The 25,577-nt window shown below is 41.9% G+C and overlaps 1 protein-coding gene across 1 annotated transcript in view; it reads right to left on the bottom strand.

The window, feature by feature from the left end:
- The window catches only part of MAPKAP1 (MAPK associated protein 1), a 198,332-nt gene that overhangs the window by 78,138 nt on the left and 94,617 nt on the right, over window positions 1-25,577 (bottom strand). The gene's annotated exons all lie outside the window — the stretch shown is intronic.

Here is a 25,577-nt window from a genome sequence, read left to right on the forward strand (position 1 = left end):
ATATTGTATCCTTGTCTTCAGATTAGTGAAATTATTTAGAGTTATTTTAAGGAGTGGAATTCTACCCCCCCTCAATGAAAGAGGCAATAACGCTTATTTTGAAGCCTGGGAAAGATGAATATGAACCCGAGGCGTATAGGCCAATCTCGCTGCTAAATACAGATATGAAGATATTGGCAAAGATCTTAGCAGTAATTCCTTTGTTAATACAGAATGATCAATTTGGATTTATGAAAGATAGAACAACGGCTGATAATGTGAAAAGATTGTTCGGAAATCTGCAGCTGGAAGGGGAAGAGGGGGACCGCTCCATCCTGTCATTGGACACAGTTAAGGCCATTGACAGGGTGGAGTAGTCCTTCTTTTGGACTGTAATGAGGGGATACAGGTTTAGAGAAGGGTTTATGAAGTGCGTGGGAATTTTGTATGGTTCACCTAGGGCAGTGGTTTTGGTGAATGGGGCTCAGTCAGAAGGATTCCAGTTAACGAGCTAGACAGGGCTCTGTCGCCCCACATCTTTGCCCTCTACATTGAACCATTGGCAACAAGAATAAGAAATATAGAAACGGTGGAAGAGTTTGGATGTAGGGGGACAGAGGACAGAATATCACTTTTCGCAGATGACATTCTGTTATATATTCAGAACACAAAACAGGTGTTAGAAGTTTTATAGAGGAAATAGAGGAGTTTGGGGAAAAATATGGATTGAGTATAAATTGGAACAAAACGGTATTGATGCCACTAGATAAAAAAATATCCCATAAGAGAAACATTTAAGTATTATGGGATAACGGTCGGAAGGGATGTAAAAAAGTATCCGGAACTAAATGCCTGGCCTACTTTAAGAAAGATAAAAACTAAAATAAAAATTTGGATATGTTTGCCACTTAGTATGGCAGATAGGATTAGTTTATTAAAGATGATAGTCCTCGGTATGGTCGGCAGAACAAATTTTTTAAGAAATAGAAGCTATGGAAAGAGAATTGGTCTGGAAAGGGAATAAAAAGAATGAAACTAGGTTATTTATGTAAAGAACTGAAGAGAGGAGGATTAGCTGTCCCAGACTTTAGATTGTACTATACAGCAGTGCAATTGAAGTATGTAAAGAAAGGGAGGGAAACAGATTCCTTTGCGATCATGGTAAAGGGAAAAGAGGATGAGTGTGAGGATATGGGAGAATTTCTAGAATCCAAGTTGAGTGGCAAGGAACCTATGGTAGAGATGGTGGATAGAGTTTGGTCACAAATGAAAAAAGTAATGAAGGTGGAAGGTTTATTAGATTGCACAAGATTATTTAATAATATGAAATTTAAAGAATTTGAAGAACAAGAGTGGCGATTTTGGGATAAATACAATGTAAAATATGTTGCACAGTTTTTTGAAGGTGGGAAACTCAGATCATTTGAGGAACCGAGTGCTCAATATAAAATTCCTAATATAATGTCGTTATTTAGATATGCACAATTAAGGCACGCAGTGAAAAAATTAGACAAGAAAGAGGAATGGAGAAGTGTTTGATAATGAAAGTCCTAATGAATGTCCTAAGGGAAGACACAAATAAAAATTTGTATTCCTAAAATAATGTTGGATGCTAAAAATCAGGGATTGGGACACTTAAGTATAAAGGAATGGGAAAAGGATATAGGGCAAGTAACAGAAGAAATGGGGGGAAATTTGGGAAGAAAGTTTGAATATTATTAAAAGGGGGTCACATAGGATTACACAATTTTTTATAACACATAGGTTATATTATACGCCACAACTTATGGGAAAAATAGACAAATCAAAAAGATATGTGATGGCGAAGGAATGGGGTTCTTCCATATGTATTTCGAATGTCCGATGCTCAAATAATTTTGGTTGAAGGTGATAAAGATGACGGAGGGAAGGTTACAGTTAGAGGAGGGAGATAAATTAATAACCTGGTTATTAGGTGAAGGAAGATCGAAAGAAAGAAGGATGGATCAGGTCTTAAGAGGGAAAGTGCAATTTGTATCCAGACTTTTAGTGGCAAAAAAAGGATGTCTAAGGAAGTCCTAAATACGGATGAACTCAATGCTACAATACATAAGATGATAAATTTTTAGTTCGGATGGGCAGTTAAGGCCGGATGTTTGTCAAAATTTCATGCAATTTGGGATAAATGGATTAAAGGTATGACGGAGCGAGAGAGAGTGAGTGAGAGAGAGAGAGAGAGAGAGAGAGAGAGACGTTATGTTTAGTAGAGAATCTCAGATAAGTGGTGATTTTAAAAAAATGCAGTTTTTTTTCCCCTTCTCTTATTTTTTTTGTGTTGTTTTTGGGCTGGGGGGAATATTTTTATTTATTTATTTTCATTTTTTTTTTATTTTTAACCTTTCCCTCTCTTCTCCCTCTCTCCTATACCGTCAGGGGAATGGATGTCGAGGGGCTAAAACTTGGTGAAGGAATGAATGAGGATTTGCCTCCTTTAAAAAACGGAAAAAAGCTGCACATCCAACCTGTACTCCAGCCCAGGAAATCCAGCCCATGAAACTTAACAAGAGAGCCGTAGCAGACTATACTCTGCTAAAGCAGCATATCCTTCTGGATTTCCTTTATCATGCCTGGCTGAGAAAACCAGGCGAAATATACACCCCATCTACCACTTTCCCGTACACTTTACCACAAGGTGCTGCATAAATGGCGTAGCCCACAAGCTATGCTGTTTATGTAACTCCCAAAAATGTTAATGGTATTTGCATAAGTGAAATGACTGTTTTCAGTATGCCTATAATTTGGAATCAGATATTAAATAAGAAAATATAGATTTGATGTTCCGAAAGCTCACATATATATGGTTGTGCAGTATATACTAGGGGTGTGAATCGCCAAGAATTTGGCGATTCGATTCGAATCGCGATACCAGTGTGGCGATTCGATATATCGCGATATATCGCGATACCGTCTAGGTGACGATACATCGCGATATATCGCCCACCTGGGAGCATTCATAGATCCCAATAGACGCCGCTGTCAGCTTTGACAGCGGCGATCTAGTACTCCGGTGCTCACTTTTCTCATGTTATCCCGTCCGGGCTGCAAAATAAAATAAAACGCACTTTATCTTACCTGCCAACGAGCCCGCAGAGCTCCGGTACAGGTGTTCGGTCCCCGGGCTGTATTCTTCTTACTTCCTGTTAGTCCGGCACGTCACATGGAGCTTCAGCCTATCACCAGCGGAGGCGGGACATCGCTGCGGCTAGTGATAGGCTGAAGCTCCATGTGACGTGCCGGACTAACAGGAAGTAAGAAGAATACAGCCCGGGGACCGAACACCTGTACCGGAGCTCCGCGGGCTCGTTGGCAGGTAAGATAAAGTGCGTTTTATTAAAAATTCCACATCCCTAAAAGAATCGATTCAAAAATATTTTGAATCGATTCTGTATCGGCAAATGAAAAATCGCGATTATCGCGAGAATCGATTTTTTCTTACATCCCTAGTATATACAAACACAAAATTTAGCTGCCCACATATCTATATGTACCCACTCACACAGACAGGGCCACTGAGTGCAGTGAAAGCATGTCCAACTGCGGCTCCATTCAAACATGGGGACAGGCCTCATTCTACAAATAAGTGACGAGTGTTATTGGTAGGAAAACCTCTTCAACGCATCCAAGTGAAAGCATCTCAGGATCTATAAAGGCTGTTACATTGCAATTTATTAATAATTTAGTATTTCCTTTTCCATGCTTAGAGCCAACGATAAAGATTCTGCCTTTCCAGCTGGATGTTTATAAGGATGGAATACCTACATCAATCAATGGAAACATACAGACATACAGCCAATGCTTACAAATGGCCATGTTTGTAGCATATGAAATCCTTTAAAAAAAAAAAAAAAACACATGCACTGCCCTCAAAATGTTATGGTTTACATACAGGATATAATAAAAATACATATAATAAAAAACTAAATAAAAATCTGAAAGAGAGAAAATAAAGATAAATGTAAATAAGCAAATACAATACAGACAGGAAAGAAGTACTCCAGGTTTTTCTTTTTTTGCCCATATCATACGCAATTCACACCTAGTGAATGACCTGCAGAGAGCTGGGACCAAAGTAACAAAGGCTACCATTAGTAAACTACTACACCACCAGGGACTCAAATCATGCAGTGCCAGACGTGTCCCCCTGCTTAAGCCAGTACATGTCCGGGCCCATCTGAAGTTTGCTAGAGAGCATTTGATGATGATCCTGAAGAGGATTGGGAGAATGTCCTATGGTCAGATGAAACCAAATTAGAACTTTTTGGTTAAAACTCAACTCGTCATGTTTGGAGGAGGAAGAATGCTGAGTTACATCCAAAGAACACCATACCTACTGTGAAGCATGGGGGTGGAAACATCATGCTTTGGGGCTGTTTTTCTGCTAAGGGACCAGGACGACTGATCCGTGTAAAGGAAAGAATGAATCTTGAGATTTTGAGTGAAAACCTCCTTCCATCAGCAAGGGCATTGAAGATGAAACGTGGCTGGGTCTTTCAGCATGGTAATGATCCCAAACACAACGAAGGAGTGGCTTCGTATGAAGCATTTCAAGTTCCTGGAGTGGCCTAGCAAGTCTCCAGATCTCAACCCCATAGAAAATCTTTGGAGGGAGTTGTTCAGTGACAGCCCCAAAATATCACTGCTCTAGAGGAGATCTGCATGGAGGAATGGACCAAAATACAAGCAACAGTGTGTGAAAACCTTGTGAAGACTTACAGAAAACGTTTGAACTCTGTCATTGCCACAAAGGGGATATAACAAAGTATTGAGATGAACTTTTGTTATTGACCAAATACTTATTTTCCACCATAATTTGCAAATAAATTCTTTAAAAATCAGACAATGTGATTTTATGGATTTTTTTCTCTCCTTATGTTTCTCATAGACATAATCATAGAGGTATACATCATAGAGGTATACCTTTGATCAAAATTACAGGCCTCTCTCATCTGTGTAAGTGGAAGAACTTGCACAATTGGTGGCTGACTAAATCCTTTTTTCCCCACTGTATTTCATTACTGGAACTAAGTCACCTCATCACCAGCCTGACCCACAGAAATCAAGTCTGTTGGGAAGTGACCAGTCCTGGGTCAGCTGACTTTTAACAACTACAGGATGACATGGTCACCTATCAGATCAATTTAGTTGCTCACAGACCCCTCCCTACCCAGATTTGTATATTGCTGCAGCTGTCTCTATGGGATCAGGATACATAGTAGTTATACAGCTTCCCCAAGGCCGCTTCCCTTTGTTTTTGCTGCATTGTTTTCTGTGATTCTCCAAAAATTCAAGTGGAAATGAAAATATTTTATTGGGATTACAAAAAAAAAAAAGTATAAATTTTGACAGAAAATGTGGAAAATCACAGCAATAACACAGCCAATATGTGAAGAAAGATGTGTAAGAAAATGTGTAAGAAATGCATTGAACACAGCCTGAAGAAAAAAACACTCAATTGTTATTATTATAAGCCAAATCACTTTCGCCTCATGGCAATATTTCTTTGAAAAACAAGAATTAAAAAAAAGTGCACATTATGTGAACTGACCTCAACCCACTTAGGAGTATCAGTTTAGGCATCTGGGTGGAGAATTCTCAAAACCTGAGCAAAGGAAAAGTTGACCAGTTGCCCATAGCAACCAATCAGATCGCTTCTTTCATTTTGCAGAGGCCTTGTTATATATGAGAGAAGTGATCTGATTGGTTGCTATGGGAAACTGGTCAACTTTTCCTCTGGACAAGTTTTGATAAATCTCCCCCTTGAACTCTAGCCAGATCTTTTTAGATGAAATGCTGTGATGAGACTTCATCCCCTCTCTCTGTAAAGCCAGAGTATTCATGGGAAATGTAGATAGCATAAGCAAGGGATTTTAGTGATCTATTTTCATTCAACATATTCACAACTTATGCCTGCCACATTAGCTAAAATAGATAGGCATAAGGCATACACAAGAGCTTCTACATTAAATTAATGTACACAAAAAAACAGGATACGAAGATGGGATAAGAGGTCGTGATATGAGGACCTAGGTAGGAACACCGGATAATGCCGGGTACTTTGCTAGTACATAGCTGAATACAGAAAAAAACACTATGAGGGTGCATTCACATCACAATTTTGCTATACGGTTATTGTGTTCGGCTTTGTATTTGAAAACCGTATATAACTGTACATTGACCTCCCACACAAAAACAGATGCAACAGGATGTATCCGATTATGTACGTTTTTGTACTTGTACGGTTTTGTGCATTTTTTTTTCTGTGCACAAAACCATGGTCAACCACAGTTTTGTGCATGGTTCTGTACTGTTTTTTAAACTTTATTCCACATTTGCTCTGGACTCCTACTGCACTGCGGTACTACTACTGCTCCCATCATGGAACAGACTAGTAGTACTAATCCCTGCTGCGGGAGTCTGCAAGCGGCTTTGGTGACTCTGTGGGAGTGCTTGTACTACTATACTACTCCCATCATGGAACAGAGTCTGTTCCATGTTGGGAGAAGTAGTAGAGGGGCTGTGGGACCGATCGCATAGAGTCACTCCTGAGAACCGCTGCGATCCTTACTTATAAACCAGGGAAGCGGGCGGAATGCTGTGACGCTCTGCTCCCCAGTGGGCATTAGAATATCCCCAATAAAGGGGTATTCCAGGATTTTTTTTTTATTTGACTATGCTACAGGGGCTGTAAAGTTAGTCTAGTTCATAATATGGTGTCTGTACCTGTGTGTGATGGTTTTCTCACAATTCTTATGTGATTTTCACTCCAATATTTATTTTTACCAGCATACAAAATGACCGTTGTCTCAGATTTTTCCCAGGTGGCAATGCGGCTGAGACCTGACTCACTAGTCAGCTGATGGCAGGGAGTCTGTCTGCTTCAGTGGGTGGAGCGATCGCTTGGTGGGAGAGAGATCAATCTGCAACTAATGCAACAGCTGTAGGCACCCTGATTGAAAACCACAGGTCTTTTGAATGGATGCAGCTCATTTATGTTTCAATGGGTGGTATGGCTGATGTGTGAGAGGGAGGAAAATGGAATTATGGGATTTGTAGTCAAAAAAGAAAAGTCAAACAGGTAATACTAGTTCACAAAAAGCTAGCCACAGTGTTATGGTAATCTCACAACATAGCCATTAGGCCCCAAGACATTAGGCAGATCCTTTCTAAGCATGTCCATTACTGCCTGCCAGGTACGTACTAAAATCACCTTATGGTGGATAACCCCTTTAACTTCATATTCCCTACCAGGATTCATGATTGGTCAACATCGATTAACCAATCAGGGATGACGGTGGGGAATATGAAGTTAAAGTGCAGAGTCCCACCACAGCCAGAGGATGTGAAGGAGAAGTCCCTCAGCACTGCAGTACTATACTACTCCTATCATGGAACAGTCTGTCCCATGATGAGAGTAATAGTAGTAGTAACGCAGCAAGGAGGGATGGCTCCTGCACATCCCCCGGTTGCGGGAGTCCCGGCCTTTATTAAAAAAAAAAAAAAAAAACATACGGTTTTTATAAATACAATTTTGATATAAGGTTTTGTCAGTTTTTTGTTTCCTGTTTTGGGAGAAAAAAAAACTGATACAAAATCGTATGCTAGAATCTTGATGTGAATATAGCCTATCCTACGCAAGGATTTGAAAACTGAACTGGGGAAATAGGCTTTTACCCCTTCACAGCCCCCTGAATTTAGATAGGGGGTTTATGGGTTTATATTTTCTTCCTCTTCACTTTCTAAGACCCATGATGTTTTTATGAGGGCTAATTTTGGGACAAGTAATATTTTTTACTGGTACACTTCATGTTACTATAAAAAAAAATTGCACCAAAAATGTAATTGCGTAATTTTGTGGGGCAATAAAATTAATAGTTAATTTAATATAAATAAGTTCATATTTCGGACACTCCACATGCAATTATATGAAGACATTTTGCTTTTTTTTTTGTTTACATTTTTTATTTTTTTATTTGAAACATTAAAAACATTTTATAAACACTTCATTAGCCCCCCCGCTGGGGCCTTTTACAAGCAGTCATTTTTTGCTTACGTAGATCAAGGCAATGCATATTTTTTATGCTCATTTAGGTTATCGTCACTCTGCTGGTACAGCCTGGCAGGTCACAGCAGAGAGAAGTTATGGCAGGAGCTGAGGCCTTGCAGACTGATTACATGTCGAGGCGCAGATCGGCCACTGATCCACCAATAACGCATATCCAGGCTGATTAGATGCTGCGATCACTATTGATCATGTTAGCTAAATGGTTTAAAAGACCAGCATCAGAGTGATCTATGATGCCATTCATTACCAGCAGATAGCAGCCTGTACCTGCTGGGTATGGCATGGGCTTACCACTTGAGCCCACATCATACTCCCTCAAACAACCCATGCTTTAAATGTATATCATGGATCGGGAATAAAAGGTAATAAAATGTACCTGTTGTTTCTGGTACTTTTATCAGGATTAGCTGTCGTGGGCGTAGCACTATTTTTGGCCATTATATAACTTGTATACTATATGATATTTTTCACCAGTTTCCTCTAAACAGGCTTCATTTATTATTTCCAATTGTCCTTGAGCTAGTAGTGGGTAGAAACTAGCTGCTATGCTGTCTCCCATACCCAGCACACACACAGAAGAGGAGATTCTGCTGTCCTATAGCTCTATACAACACCTTCAGAAATGGCAGCATGAAGGACATTATAGAGCAGTACTGAGCAGTCTTAAACTGTGAATCTAGCACAAGGGGGAGATAGAACACTGTCTCACTCTGCAGCTAACTGTTCCTCCCCCTAACCTCTCCATAGACTTCTATTAACAGCATAAAACCTCATGGCCCATTGAGCTGACCCATATCAAGACAGAATATAGCAATTTTCCAGAATGAGTTCAGGAGAGGAAATGAGCCTTGTAAATGGAGATTCAAGGGGTTTCCAGTGAAAAACTGTTTTTACTAATCAACTGGTGCCAGAATGTTAAACAGATTTGTAAATGACTTCTATTTAAAAATCTTAATCCTTCCAGTACTTATCAGCTGATGAATGCTGCAGAGGAAGTTGTATAGTTCTTTTCTGTCTGACCACAGTGCTATCTTTTTTTGTGAGGGCCTTTTTTGTTATTGTGCTTATAGCGGAACAGGCCTATATTTAGTATGTAGCAGCAGCTGCCAATAAGAAATGGCACTATGACGGTGTGCCAAAAGAGTGACCGTGTTCAATTTCAGAGGCTGAAAATTCTGCAGTGTGAACAGGTTAACTAAAAACCCATTAACACCAATGTTAAATTCATGCAGCAAAATTTCTGAGTGGAAATTCCATGGTGTGAACATGGCCCGAGGTGAACAGATTTCATTATTCATGTGTATGTACCCTCACATAAGGAGTCAACAGCACATATAATGCCTTTTGTCTCTGTATTTAACACAATTTAATGTGAACTGTTCACAGAAAGGGGAGGAGGGAACAAAATAAATGTCTCCAAAAAAATATAGAAGACTAGCTTTTCCAGACAACTTTTATCCACTTTTATTCAATGGATCGGCAATAAATTTTACATTGTGGATGTCTGATCACTGGAACCCAATCCCATAGTTAAGACATGGGACCCCACTCCATCCTCAACAGAGTGGGCATGGACAGGTGGGCAAGCATGCAAACCTTTGCCCCATACAACAGAAAAGAAACAATGGGCGCTCCCCCACAGTGATCTAACATTTATTATCACTTATCTGTGGAGAAATATTAATGGAATACACCTTTAAATTAAAAGAGTACCTGTCATGAGCTTGATACATTTTTTAATCATCCCAGTTAACCCCCCCCCCCCCAATCATGATAAACACCTGCCTTTATTTTTATAATTTGTTATCATTTTTTTATACCTTGATAATGTTCTGTATCTTCTGCTCAGTCTCAGTGAGCTCCACAGACTGGGAAGAGCCCAGCAGGCATGACATCTGAAACCTCACTCTGCTACATACAACCAAGAGCAGTTCATTGTGTGATCAGCTGTGATTGGCTGAGGCTGAACACACCCTCCTCAGCTATCTTCACTAAACTTTACTGCGTGAGAGCTGTGTCCAGCAGCTTGCTAAGGGGCAGACATACTCAGCACAATATTTAGCACTATGCACAGAAAACATCATGACTCTACAGTCTAACTTAGCTTATGGAAGCTGAAATATTCAACTTTATACACTGTGCTGAGCTGAGGTCCCACCTGCATTACTTGTCTTTTGTCTCTGTCAGGCTACTGCAGGAGACAATCTGCAAGCAGGACAACAAGTAGTGGTTAATTTAAAGGGATACTCTGGTGGAAACCTTTTTATTTTTTTTAAATTAACTGGTGCCAGAAAGTTAAACAAATTTGTAAATTACTTCTATTTAAAAATCTTTATTTTTCAGTACTTATTAGCAGCTGTATGCTTCAGAGGAAATTCTTTTCTTTTTAAATTTATTTTTTGTCTGTCCACAGTGCTCTCTTCTGACAACTCTGTCCATGTCAGGAACTGTCCAGAGCAGCATAGGTTTGCTATGGGGATTTTCTCCTGCTCTGGACAGTTCCTGATACGGGCATCAGGTGTCAGCAGAGAGCACTGTGGACAAGACAAAAATGAAATTCAAAATGAAAATATTTTCCTCTGTAGCGTACAGCTGCTAATAAGTACTGGAAGGGTAAATATTTTTTTAATAGAAGTAATCTGTTTAACTTTCTGGCACCAGTTGATTTAAAAAAAAAAGGTTTTCCACCGGAGTACCCCTTTAACACAAAGTTACAAAATGTTTTAAAGAAGTATATTAGAAAAGTAGTTCAAATAAGCTATAACATAATTTTTTTTTTTACTAATTAAGGTGTCACAGAAGCACGCCGTGAGCGCTCCGGGGAGACAGCGGGACCCAGAGCGCTCACGGCGTGCTTCTGTCTGCAGCGCTCCGGTCGGCATTGCTGACCGCGAGCGCTGCTCCCTAGTCCCCGGAGGGGACGCGATCCGAGGCACGGCTCGTGCCCGCCTTCGGATCGCGCCCCATGTCACTCACCTCTCGCCCCCGTCTGCTTCCTTCCGGCGAGCGCGGCCCCGCTCCCTAGGGCGCGCGTGCGCCGGCTTGCTAAAATTTAAAGGGCCAGTGCACCAGTAATTGGTGCCTGGCCCAATCACTCCCTAACATAAAAAAAAACACTTCCCCTTCCTCTCCTTGCCGGATCTTGTTGCCTTGTGCCCTGAGAAAGCGTTATTGTGTGTTCCAAGCCTGTGTACCCAGACCTTCTGCTGTTGCCCCTGACTACGAACCTCGCTGCCTGCCCTGACCTTCTGCTACGTCTGACCTCGCCTCTGTCTAGTCCTTGTGTACCGCGCCAGTCTCAGCTGCCAGAGAGGTCGAGTCGCTACTGGGGAACACGACCTGGTAGTTACTGCCGCAGCAAGTCCATCCTGCTTTGCGGCGGGCTCTGGTGAACACCAGTAACTGCTTAGAACCGATTCCCCAGTACGGCCCGCGTCATCGCCTCTCTGGCACAGAGGATCCACCTCCAGTGACTTCACCAGCCGCTAGTCCGGACCCTGACATAAGGTACCATTTAAGGCATTCATCATAAAGTTGGAAGGAGATTCAACTCCTGAAACCCCCTCCAAATTAAAACTGTAGAGGTCGTGATAGTAGGAAGCAGGACAATGCTTCAGTCCCTTGTAATACACCTACAAACAGTACGGGTACTGCATGTAAGAGCAACAATAAAAAAGCTTCAATACTTGCAAGAGCACTAATCTTGCATGAGATCCACCAATCTAATAGTGATGATCTCTCCTGAGAATATATTTTTTTAAACTGGATAACCCCTTGAATGCTAGAACCCACCTTGAATTTTCAAGTTTTAAATGCAGTATGAAAGAGCTAGACTCATAATCTTATACAGGAGGACTCTTCACACTATCCAGATCTCAAGTATATGCTTGACATGCACATTAGAGTCAAGTGTCTGATTCTACATGACAAGCCAGAGGGCCTATTAATCAGGGAATTGCGTATTAAGTATTTCTGTGGCTTACAAGGGCATATAGATGGACAGTGACATCAGGAAGGATGACTTCTGATACAGAGGTAAGCAAAAGGAAGGCACAGAAAATATCTGTTAAGTGCTTTATAGGTGTCAATTACATGATCTTTTATCTAGAACCTGCTGATCTGTCATTTTGCTGAGTGCATGAGGTTCGATGAGTGAGGGATTACTTGTAGCCATTTCAGGATGAAGAGATTACATAAAAGGGGATACAGGATCAGTACACATAGGGAGGATTACACTATACAGATGCCAGCGTCAGCAGCAGAGAATGACTGGTATAGGAATGCCTCCAGCAATGATGTCAGACCCATGTAAATGGACCCACTTATTTTGCAAACAGACACTGTACGCTAAAAAAAAAAAACATAGTGCTCCAGGAAAATGGTGAACTACTAATGCCAGAGCAATTGAAATATAATAAGACAATAAAATATAATAAGAAATTGAAAACTTCTGTCAGTTCCAAACTAGAAGGGGCTATGGTGCTTGGCAAAGTGCTACGTTTTTAGGACCAGTCATAGATTTCAGTCAAAGGGAATCTCTGACACAGTTGTCTCTTTGCTGTATTACTGATTTAACAGAAGAGTACCTAGATTTAGGAGAAGAGTCTTCTAGAGTCCCCAAAGACTCACATCACTAGAATAAAACCATCCTGATGGCTCACCAGGGAGCAAGAAGAGTAGTATTAAGTCCCCAGACCCTGGTTCAACAAGAGTTTCCCCAAGTGTTGTGTCTGGTTGAGTGCAATTGATGAAAGAGTCTACTTCTGATATGTCCAAAAACGTATTCAATATTGGAAATGTACACATAGAAAGAGTGGCACCTGGCACCGTTCACAGTTCAATCCCTAGGGTGGAGATTATCACTTGCAAAGGCAAAAACCAACATCCAGAACACAAGTAAAACTGTAGGGCTATGTTCACACGCTGGAATGTCCACACGGGGAATCTCCTTGCGGGCATTCCGCAAACTGTGGGTGCCGGTACCGCATTGGAATGTGACTCATATATGGTTTGCACGTCACGTTCATTTTTTCTGCTGACATGGAATTCGGAATTTCCGTGCCGGAAAAATATGGCACAGCAATTCCGCTGTGTGCACAGCTCAGCAGAATCACTTTGAAATCAGACATGTGAACATGGCCTTAAAAGCTTCAAAAAAGGAACAGGTGTAGAGACAAACAGGCAAGTGCGCTTTACCAAACGGGAAAGCCCGCCCGGTGAAACGCTCCTGCCTCTTTGTCTCCACACCTGTTATAGTTTTCATGAAATAAAATATCTTCTATCAAGTCCTGCATGGTGCTCCACCATGGTGCTCCACCATGCAAACGGGTAAAGAGGCAAAGAGACAGGATCGCTTTACTTTACACAAACTGGTGTAGAGACAAAGAGGCAGGTGTGCTTCACCACGTCCTGGCATGGTGAGTGCTCCATACTATTTTCTACTATATACTACAATATTACAAATGTAGTTGTGTAAAGCGTCATTTGGCCCCAAAACTATTTAAGAACACTATGGTTGCAGGTTCTTATGGTTGTGGTGTGAGACAATGTAATGATGAGCATACAGGAGAAATTTATCCCCTTGGACTTTCCTATGAACATGTGCATTTGTGTGATCTATCAATATGGAGATAAGAAGCTGACAAATATCTCTGACATCACTTCTAGCATTCAGAAATCAAGGGAAACTTGATCTATTACCAACCACAATTGACCAATCCCACCGATATCAGTAAGTTCTGCCAAAATTGATCAGTTTTTGCCCCAAGTATTCCTGAAAGAAGGAACCAAGATAGCCTTCAAAGCCAATTCTCAAAATACAATCAGATCAGTGGTTTACCAACCTTTGGTTTTCAAGCTGATAACTCCCCCACGTTATCTGACAGTGGCCATTTTTGAAGACTGAATTACATTTCCCAGCTGTTTATACATAAGCTGTTTTATATGAAATGATATGGCAGACTAAAGCTGAGAGATAGTTAAAGCCAATTTTATTAATTCAGAAGCATTTGTGCTCCAGACACTGGCCATCTGATCTCTGGTATCACCGACTCTCCCATTTCCTGCCTCGCTGAGATAATATGCTTACTCAACGGTGCAGACAATTTTTTGGCTATTTTGTGTCGTTTTAGACATTTTAAGATGCAAAGTCTGACAGCTGTGACACGACTTACAAACAGATGTTTTCATTTATGCTGAAAGGTATTAGGCGTTCAGCGGCTGCGTCTTAATAACTTGTCTTGACCTGTGGAAAATTCAGGTCACTCCAGAGAAATGTTGGCAAGGGACCTTGTTTAACAATTAAACCGGAGAGCAGTTTGTACTTAAAAGGATTAAGTATTCCTGGGCCAGGGAATCTACAGACTGAGGTCACCTCGAGATGTGAAATAAGGTGCTAGTCCTAGAAGATAGTTTCAGTATGGTTTACTTAACATATTGGCCCTGATTTACTAAGAGTGGAGTTGTGAGTTTTTATTCCCTACAAGTATATTTCCACGGTATTTACTAAGGGTTCCCTACATTATTATTTCTTTACACTTGCTCTGAGCTTTGGGGTTTTCCTCAGCTCAAATCCACCATATACCAATATGTTAAGATTTTTTTTTTTTTTTTTTTAAATGCCGGGGCCACGCCCCCTTTTCGGTGGCCATGCGCCCTTTTCCCGGCAGCCAGGCCCATTTTTGGGTTTTCTGCGTAAAATGGAGAGTTGGTCGTGTTTTTACATTTTTTGGTGCAAATTCTGGCGAACAACCTGACAAAACTGGTCGGGTTTACAATAGTAAATCAGGGCCATTGTGTTGAAAATCTATACATAGAAAAATGAAGAAAATTCAAAAAGTAGTATAACTTTGGTGAATCTTTGTAAATAATGTTGTATATTTTTAATTTCCTAATACATCCTATAGCAACTTCTATTGCAAATTGGAGCTGCTTTAAGAATTCTGCAAGCTTCATAGCTGATATCATACAGAACAGCTTAAAGGAGTACTCTGTCCCTAGACATCTTATCCCCTATCCAAAGGATAGGGGAGGAGATGTCTGATGTGGACCCCCGCGATCTCGGCTGTGGCACCCCAGACATTCGGTGTACGGAGCGAACTTTGCTGACTGGCGATGCGGAGGCTCGTGACTACACAGTCACACCCCGCTTGTGACATCACGGCCACACCCCTTCAATACAAGTCTGTTGAAGGGGCGTGACTATCTCACTGCTGCACCCGGTGTTTATTTAGAGCATTTACTTGTGACGTCACGGCCACGCCCCCTCAATGCAAGTCTAAGGGGAGGGGGCATGACGAACGCCCCCTCCCATAGACTTGCATTGAGGGGGGGTCGCTGTGACGTCACGAGCGGGCGTGGCCATGAAGTCAAGAGCGGGGTGTGACCGTGACCTCACAAAACCGTGCACCGGATGTCTGGGGTGCCACAGCAGAGATCGCGGGGGTCCCCACCAGACATCTTTTACACAATTCTTTGGAAAGGGGATAAGATGTCCACTGGCGGAGTACTCCTTTAATGTACTGATTTGCTTTTTGCAAAGTGTATTTATACACCTAAACAATATTTTCATTATAGGAGCTCAACATAACTGTTAATGGGGTTGTTTGCTTTGGACAATCTCTTTGTTAGAACGGTCTTCTCACATTAAACTGGATAAAAAGAATAAAAAGAGTGTTTGAAAAACAGCAGCATTGTGAATGCAGCTATTTAACATATGAGTCTGCAATAAAAAGGAAAGCAATATTGTAACGCCCCAAGGGTGTGGACCCACTGTGCCACAAGAGGATGGTGGCCAGGCAGGCAGAAGGGGCAAACTGACACTGAAGATAGCATCAGACGCAGCAGAGCTGATAAGTTGTTTATTAGCTGAGCAGATGCTGTGATAACACCTAGCCAAAATGGCAACAGGTGCAGGGTGGCTGGAACAAGCCACTAGCAGACAGGAAGGTAGTCAACAGAGACAGGTGAGGTTTTAGGGGATGAGACAAAGGAAATGTCCAGAAAAAAGGTAGAGGTCAGGAACACAGGATCAGCAGACAGACATGCTACAGAAATCTAGCAATCCAGAATACAACCATGCTAAGACAACAGGTGGAGAAGGGTAATTTAGGGAGTGCCTGGCAGGGATTGGAGGGGGATCGATCAGTGAGTGCACTCTGTCTCTATCAGATTCAGCCAGCGCTCATGCTCTGACACTAGAGGAGAAAGTGGGAACTGCAGCAGGAGATAGTTCAAAGCAGGAAGACCAGGAAGCACAGCAGACACATGGCACAGAGAATGTCGTTGACATTGACCTGACGCTTGCTAAGAAGGTATGGTACGCTGACCAGCCAACCAGCAGCGTTACAAATAAATCAACATTGTATAAAGATTACACCAGCATATTAACTGTAAAATGGACCTCTTGGCTTTAAAGAGGACCTGTGGCAAACCCACAAAATTTTTTATTGAATTATCATTAAATAGTTTATGGCTCCCTGATCACACACATTTCTGAACATTCTTAATACGCCCTTGTGTCTGACAATTCAGGGAATCAGTCAGATGGGTGTGAACCTAATTTTAGTAATGGGCGTGATGGGTGGGGTTATGCAGGGGTATTAAAAACTTCTAGGACCCCCGCTGATCACAAGAATAAAGGAAAAGGCTCTCTGAATGAAAGAAGTGCACTGTGTGTGACTAGCGGGCTTCCTGTGAATAACTTTGCAAATTGTGAATACCCCTTCAAGAAAGTAGCTCTGTTTTTATGGTTGTGGAGACAAATGCTCTTTAAATTTCAACTCTGGAAATATGCCTTGAAAACAGTGGAATAATTTATATTCTTTTAATGTTTTGTTTTTAATATTATGAGTATATAAGAAAGCATTGGTACAATGGGGCATAGTCATCCACATCTGCCCCTGATAATTACCATCACTTTTTCTGGAAGCCAGGCAAATCCCCAAGAGCGGGGCCACTTCACCTAACCTATTGACCCCTATCAAACCTACTATTACCCATAAAGCCTGACTCCACTGCACTGCTGAGAATCTATGCTTCTATCAGGAACCTGAGGGTGAACCTGTAATTAAAAGATTTCTTTAGACTTCTTTGTAAATAAAGTCAAATTACGGTATTTAACACTTTATCCATTCTCAAGATCTCTGCTGGCTGGAAACATTACAATCTGATGCTGAAAACCTGTTACACTGACTTGTTTAGTTTATGAGACTTCTCTCTTCAAAGAAGCGAGAGCTATTCAACCTCTGCACACAAACCATGACAGTTTCTATTCGCTGACTGCAAGAAGTTGTCTTGAAAATGGTTCATAAATGATATACAAAGTATAGCAGAAAAGTGCACATCATAAAATGAACATCATAAAAAAAGAACTAAAAAAAGTGCACATTGTAAAAAACGAACTAAAAAAAAAGGTATAGTTCCAGAGAGCCAAATCAAATGGCATACATAGTGGTGACTCTTATGGACAAGAGTTATGGGTTATGGTGCTCACTATTTGTAATGGAAACCATCCATGGTGCTTTGTAAATGTCCTCTATCCATAAGCTGTCCTAGCCAGGTGTTGGGTCGGCACTGTACCATGGCATCCAGCTTTTACACACTGGGTATTATTTCCCTATTGTCTACACTTTACTGTTTCTACATAAAGTTTCCAAACTTGTGATTCCTGAGGAATCAGTTAATTGGACGAAACATGTCGGGATAGCGTGAGGGCCTTGTTTTGGGATAGACCTATTAGAGATTGGTCAAGCCAGGGGTCACTATTTTCAGAACAGTTTCTCCAACAGACCCTGTATAAATAAGGGTGTTTTTTTTAATCCTACAGGGAATTTCCCTTCCTCAGGATCCTTCTACAACAGGGTTGGTGAGATTATTGCAGCTCTGATAGTGAGCTAAGGCTATGTTTTGTACCTGTATATGGTATGGCTCTATCACTATAACTTGTGTGTGTGTGTGTGTGTGTGTGTGTGTTTTTGTGGGGTATATTATTTTGAATACATACTTAATAAGTTTAAATTTAATAGTGTACACACTCTCTGTAAAATAGTTTATATCCATTAGGGGTACTTCTGAGGCACTATAACTTCTGGGAGCCATCGGTAAAGGTCAACTGTGCCTTGCATTTACTGCCATTAATACTACGCTCATGCAACTGTATAGCAAAGTGCATTACTTTTCTGTTCCTGTACAAAGAAAAGATCTGGATCTCATGGTATCAACTGCCCCAAAAACTACTTAAAGGGGTACTCCGGTGGAAAACTTTTTTTTTTAAATGATCTGGTGCCAAAAAGTTAAACAGATTTGTAAATTACTTCTATTAAAAAATCTTAATCCTTTCAGTACATTTTAGCAGCTGTTTGCTACAGAGGAAAATCTTTATTATTTTTATTTCTTTTTTGGGTTGTCCACAGTGCTCTCTGCTGACACCTGATGCCCATATCAGGAACTGTCCAGAGCAGGAGAAAATCCCCATAGCAAACCTATGGTACTCTGGACAGTTCCTGACACGGACAGAGGTGTCAGCAGAGAGCACTGTGGACAAAACAAAAAAGAAATTCAAAAAGTAAAGCATTTCCTCTGTAGCATACAGAAGAAGGACAAAAAAAAAAAAAAAAACGGGGCGCTCTCTCGTATGCTGTCGTTAGGTGGAAAAGGGGGGGGGACCCACCCCCTCACCTAATGTGCTGTACTGAACTGCTGAGGGGATGCAACAGTGTAAGCCAAACCCTGTTGGGAGGTGTGGGTAGAGATCAGTGGATGCAGTGTGCAGCTCTATCTCCCCTATCCATGTCCCTTAGGGTACGGAATGGGTAGATAAAGGTGGGGAATTTTGTAGAGCGCTCCTGCTGTCAAATGACGGACTCAAAACGCCAAGGTTGCACAGGACAATTTATTGAAATATTTTTTTGGACAACGCTTTTCAGCACTCACATGCGCCTTCATCAGGTCCACAAGAGGATAAAAACAATGCCTCCTGAAGTGCCACTGAAGCACAGCTGGCACTTCAGGAGGCATTGTTTTTATCCTCTTGTGGGCCTGATGAAGGCGCATGTGAGCGCCAAAGCGCGTTGTCCAAAAAAATATTTCAATAAATTGTCCTGTGCAACCGTGGCATTTTGAGTCCGTCATTTGACAGCAGGAGCGCTCTCCAAAATTCCCCACCTTTATCTACCCACTCTTCCGATGTAGCATACAGCTGCTAAAAAGTACTAAAAGGATTAAGATTTTTTAATAGAAGTAATTTACAAGTCTGTTCAACTTTCTGGAACCAGTTCATTTAAAAAAAAAAAAATAAATAAAGTTTCCACCGGAGTACCCCTTTAAACCTGTAGGTATCCTGTAATCTTTAAAAAAAAAAAAAAAAAAACTGGGTCCCTGTAGCACTTTTACTAAACTGCTTGGTAAGCACAAAGCTATGGTAAGAAAGGTATCGGGTCTCCAGAGGGAAGATAGGTCTGACCAAATTTACAGCAACTGGTTGTACTGTAATAACGGTCCCCAGTGTCATAAGAGGTCTGTGTATTTTGGACAATATCTTTCTGACAATAGGCTGATCACAGAATGTGCTGCTGATCACAGACTGATGAACTGTTCTCTGCAGAGGAACATGGCAACATGTGTTCAATTCCCTTACAGTGCCACCTTCAGGGTAAACAAAGCATTACATAGCTCTGATTAAAATCAATTGGCTACGTGGGTCCTCCAGAACAAAAGACACTGCTTATAACAGCTACCAAATACTGTACACATCTTGAAAGGTGACCTTAGGTATCCTCAGTTAGGCCCACTGCGCTAAACAAGGGACAGAAAAATTTGAAAAATCTAGATTAAAAAAAATCTAAAAATATATTTTTATGAGGTTCATTTCCTCCTTAATGTACCGTATATGCTCATTTATCTGCAACAAGTAACCGACAGTGAGAACTACTATATTGTTTTGCCAAGTATAACAGAATGTTACCTGGAACTAGAATAAATAAGGAAAAGAATAATTATGTTAAAAAAAGTGCTTCTATTTGACATAATGACCACACATTTCAGCAATGTTCCAAGGAAAACACACAAGCCATAGATGGATGCAGAGTGGACTGTGATGATGGGTGCTAGTGTTTACATAGTATCACATGTGTACTCATTTGGAGGAAACTGGAGTAAAAGGAATATTCCATAATCCAACATAAAATATAGTAAAGAAAACTGAATTAACTTGTTGGCAAGTTTTAATTCTATTCAGGAAGTCATTTCTAATTACTAAGGCTCTGTTCACACTAGCGTCATTGCTTCCGTTTATAATAGGGTCATGACAACTATGATTGATCAGTTTTCACTAATGGATACAAAGCATACTGATATAAGTCAGTGGGGGCTGACAGGGTCCATTAGGTTTTCATTAGGATTCTACTAGTGATTTTGATGGCAGGAACGGTGCTGCAGACTATAATATCCTTGCCTCAAAAAATACCAGTAACCCTGATGGACTGGAAATAACACTTGTGTAAACTAAGTCTAAGACCATCTGACATATTAGGAACAAATTTGTTCCAATAGTACCAGGGTGTTGCAAGCAGTTCTTTTGCTATTAAACAAGAAAAAGCAACTGAAATGCAGCTAAATATCATATTCCCTATTGGCGCCTATGGATGTAATAAAAGAAAATCCCCACCCAGGACTTCTTCAATGAGCCAGAACAAGGAGTGGTTCTTGCTCTGGTGCACAGGGTCCAGTCATTACAAGAACGAGCATTCAGATAAATGGCTGCCATGTATATTGACATTTTCCCTGCATTGCCTTTGCTGCTGGGGCAAGGTCTGACAAGATGTGGCTTCCTCTGGCAATACCAGGGGGTAAAGAAGCTGAACCAGCAGCAATCAACTAATTTACGTAAAACCACTGTACTCAGGCAAGTCATATGTTTAGCTGCAGATATGACTGACTACCATTCCAATGCAGTAACAACCTTTTAACTGTTCTAATGCTGTGTTCAATGGGGATCATTACATTAAAGAAGTACAGCATAGTTATTTTTCTTGCCCATATATTGCTAGCTTACCACCAGTATTCTATCAGTGTAGTTTGTTTCACACCACCTCACTTCAGTGCATACATCTAGAACCCTTAAAGGACATCTGCAGCGTGATTAACACTTATCCCCTATCCACGGGATATGGGGTTAAGTGTTTGATCGCGGGGGGTCCGACTGCTGGGACCCCCGTGATCTCCTGTACGGGGCCGCGGCTGTCACGTGCAGGGGGCGTGCCAGCCACAGCATGACGTTGCAGCCGGCACGCCTCCTCCATACATCTCTATAGGAGAGGCGGGGAGGCAGCGTTCCCCCATAGGTCGACACTACATCACCATGAGCGCTAATGGCGGCGCCCCGTTAGGGAGATCGAGGGGGGTCCCAGCGGTCGGAACCCCCGCAATCAAACACTTATCCATTATCCTGTGGAGAGGGGATAAGTGTCATACCGCTGCAGTTGTCCTTTAAAGGGGTATTCCGGCTTTAGACATTTTATCCCCTATCCCGTGATCTCCCTGCAGCAACTCCGGTTTCCGAGCCTGGAGACGCAGCTCCGCACATAATGCGGGTGCTGCATGGAGATCGCGAGAGGCCCCAGTGGCGGGTCCCCCCCCCCCCCAACCCCCCCCCCGCAATCGGACATCTTATCCCCTATCCTTTGTATAGGGGATAAAATGTCTAAAGCTGGAATGAAAAGAAGAAAACACGAGGGCACTCACGGTACTTCATTCACAGCAGGCTTCTTTATTCAGGTAGCGGCTGAACACATGTTCTGGTGGGGCACCAGGAGCGAGCGTGTGGTACAGTCCCACACGCTCGCTCCTGGTGCCCTGCCAGAACATGTGTTCAGCCGCTACCTGAATAAAGAAGCCTGGTGTGAACGAAGTACCGTGAGTGCCCTCGTGTTTTCTTCTTTTCACTTCATTGAGATTGCCGTATCTCTATACATGGGTTGTGCACCAGGTGAAGTCTATCACTGCAAGAGTTGCTGTTCTACCACTGCACCAGTCAAGTACATTGCTGTTCACTACTAACGATATTTACCAGTGCCAGCATCTGTATCTTTTTCAATCTAAAGCTGAAATACCCCTTTAAAGAGTACCTGTCACTAAATAAACTTTTCTAAACTAACTGAGGCTATGTTCCCTAACTACTCCTAACACCCCTAGAAAAAATGTCAGAGCTTTAAAAAGAGATGTGCATCATACCTTTCTTCTTGCTCACATAGTGAAATTTTCCAGAAGAAAGTGGGTGTTTCCCAGCAGGCATGACATCACCGAAGCCTGCTGGGGGACCACTTCCGCCCTCACATCATTGCAGTGCTGTGATGAATAGAAGACCTCAAGCTCTGTGCAGCAGCTTTCAGTTTGTGTATCTTTCAGTAAGGCTCTGTTCAGCTTTTAGTCTGTGCAGTTTAGTCTGTGCATCTGCTTTCAGTGAGGCTCTTTGCAGCTGTCAATCAAGCTTAGTGCAGAGAAGCACTTCCTGAGTTTGGTCTCCCTCCATTACAAGGAGGAGACCAAAATCTGAGATTTTGAGCAGACGGAATGTGTTCTGGCCAAGAAGAGTCAATAAAGTCAAAAAGCTAACATAAAAAGCTTTTTTTTTTAATGGAATCCATTTGGCATAAGGAATCAAATATTAAAAATCATGTTTAAAGGAGTACTCCAGAATAGTAAAATTGTACTCCATACTGCCCGCAGTAAAAAAATAAAGAGGTACATACCTTCCTTCGCTCCCCCGGTACCTCCGGTAACCCGCTCCTGTCACCGCTGCGATCCTCTTCCTGGTTGCCGGTGGTCGGCGAGTCATACTGCGCTCAGCCAATCACCGGCCGCAGCGAAGTTACGACTCGGCCCGCGATAGGCTGAGCGGCAGTGTGACGTTTCGGCCCCGGCAGCAGGAGCGAAGGAAGGGATGTACCTTTTTATTTTTTTACTGCTGATTGACTTTCTGTAAACTATAGTATTATATCATCATCTCCTATCAAATCCCTCCGGGAGCTCCCAGACCCCTGCCCTCTCTGTCAAGCTCTGCCCTCTCTGTATGTATGTCACTCCATGTATAGAAATAGTAAAGGCCCAGCACTCACCAAATAGTTGCAAAAAGGTGAAGTTTATTATCATCAGTAGTGTTACAGGACGCGTTTTGGCAGGTTGCCTTCAGCAACGTGCTGATACGCGTCCTGAAACACTACTGATGTGAATAAAATTAATCTTTTTGCAATGATTTGGTGAGTGCTAGGCCTTTACCATTTCTTAAATTAGACTCTCTTGCCACGAGCACCACCACTACTTACAGAAGTGCCTACCACCATATTTGATATACTCCATGTATAGAGTGCTGATCACAAGATCACTTCTGCCATGTGTTAAGATTGCTGGTGGTGGAATTCTCACTTAGCTGACAGCTATTTTCCTTAATCCATCCATGCACACAAATGCTTGGCTAGGAATATCAAGGGTTCCATATAAACATAAGACAGTTGGCCAGTCTTTGAGAATTGATGGGTTCAGACAGCACACATCTAATGTATGGGGGCTTTAAGAGGCCAGGACAGAAGTGATATAGTAGATAAGTCCTTACGATCATTAGCTGCACAGTTATAAAACTGCCCTTACTCTACATTGTGCTGGGTGCAGATTCTTTAGAGTACTCTATAAGAAGCAGCTTCATACTGATCTCTGGGCTACAACTAAGAGCTGAAACTTCATCTAAATACTGATACACTATAGCGTAATTTAGGGAAGAGAAGTTCTATGTCACTGGTCTATCACATGCTGCACTTAGCAAGCAGAGCAAGTATAGGAATAAACCTGCTCCACCTCTGCAAAGTCTGAGAGACCTCATGAGGAATGCAGGCTACATTAGGAGAATCAAATCAGAGGGGGGAGAAAGATCAGCTCTGGCTGATACCGGGATACCCTGAAACAAGGAATATTAGAAGTATGCCATTTTACATGCACAGACAGAAATGTACAGTATTATAATACATAATTATTCCTACAATATACTGGAAATAACTGAAAGCAACCAATTTGTGCAGTGTATGCTATAGACTTCGGTTATAGTCACGGGATTCCATAAATGTCTAGTCTTCCGACGTCAACCTCGTGCTCTTTACATTAGCAATAAGTGGACACCAGCAGCAGGACTGGCCTTGTATTTATGCAGCTGGCCTCTGAAGTAGTTAGAACTCGCCTCGACCTTGAGAAAGACTCAAGAACGAGGCAGCGGGCTCCTGGGCGGTGATTAATTGACCTGGTCTCACTTTCCTGCGAGCAGCAGCAGAGAGAGATAATTCACAGATACACCAGATAAAGGCTAAGCTTAAAAAAAAAAAAAAAAAAGTGCACAAAAGACAAGACAGAGAAAAGGCAAAAGGAGGAGAAGAAATCGGGGAGAAGCGGCCCAGCAGACCATTTGCGGCAGCTAACGACTTGTTCATTATGAGTGATGATGGATAAAGACTTCTCACGCTGCGATGGGATGGAGATTTATATGCATAGTTCTGTCTCCCAACTTGGGAGAGAGATCATCATCATTTAATTCTATCTCAGCGGTCAGAGATGGGCGTCCAGAGGAGCTAGGTACCACAGCGTGCTGTCAGCTGGCACAATCTGAACGCGTGCAGCTGGAACATCTGGAGCAGGCTGCCCACAGCCAGGGTTGAACAATAGACTCTGGAGCGCAGCCAAATTGCTTGCAGACGTTGGCAGCAGAATGAGGCTCCTGTCCCCTCTCCATCTCGCTCTCTCTTTATGAGGATCTGATCTCTCCCAGGCTTTCTTATCTCTCCCTGGGAATACGGCCTTGAGATTGCTCTCCTGTGTCCTTCACCACCTTATCTCTCACCACTTTTATTAAAAACTTGCTCCCCCTTTACTCTCGCCTGTCGATAGCTTGTTAAACCTTGTGATGGATGGGACACTGGTTGTTGGGAAAGGAGCAGGGTTTGGGAACAATTTCAACTTTAATATATTCATGGACCGGCTAAAGAATATGTACATTTTGGGTGATGTTGAGCTAGTTAAAAAGAGCAAATCAAAAGTGCTAATAATAACCCTCCATTGGTCTAAACAATTTATTACTTTTCCGTACAGTTTTAGCTACAGGATTATTAGCCAGTCCTGGGCAATGTGGGTGTACATGTTAAAACTCTGAAATAGTGCACAAAGTATTTCTCAACAAGTAGATGGGCAGAAATCTTCTAAACATGCTGATAAAAAAAATATCTAGCTGTCTATAACCCAACAGGCAGGGTCTACCGGTACCAATGTACAATAAAGAGGCCTCCCTAATCACAGAGCTTTTGCCCGGAAAACCCTGAAATGGTCAACACTTTCATGCTGCGTTAACCACAAGTCTATCTGCCTGATGGCCTTTACTGATAGATCTCTCTATCAAGGTTGTCAGGGCAGGCTGAAACCTCCAGGGACCACCAAAATGACTTGAAGTTCAGGGAGAATAAAAGTG

This window comes from Hyla sarda, chromosome 9 (genome assembly GCF_029499605.1).
Source record: "Hyla sarda isolate aHylSar1 chromosome 9, aHylSar1.hap1, whole genome shotgun sequence".
NCBI classification, from domain to species: domain Eukaryota; kingdom Metazoa; phylum Chordata; class Amphibia; order Anura; family Hylidae; genus Hyla; species Hyla sarda.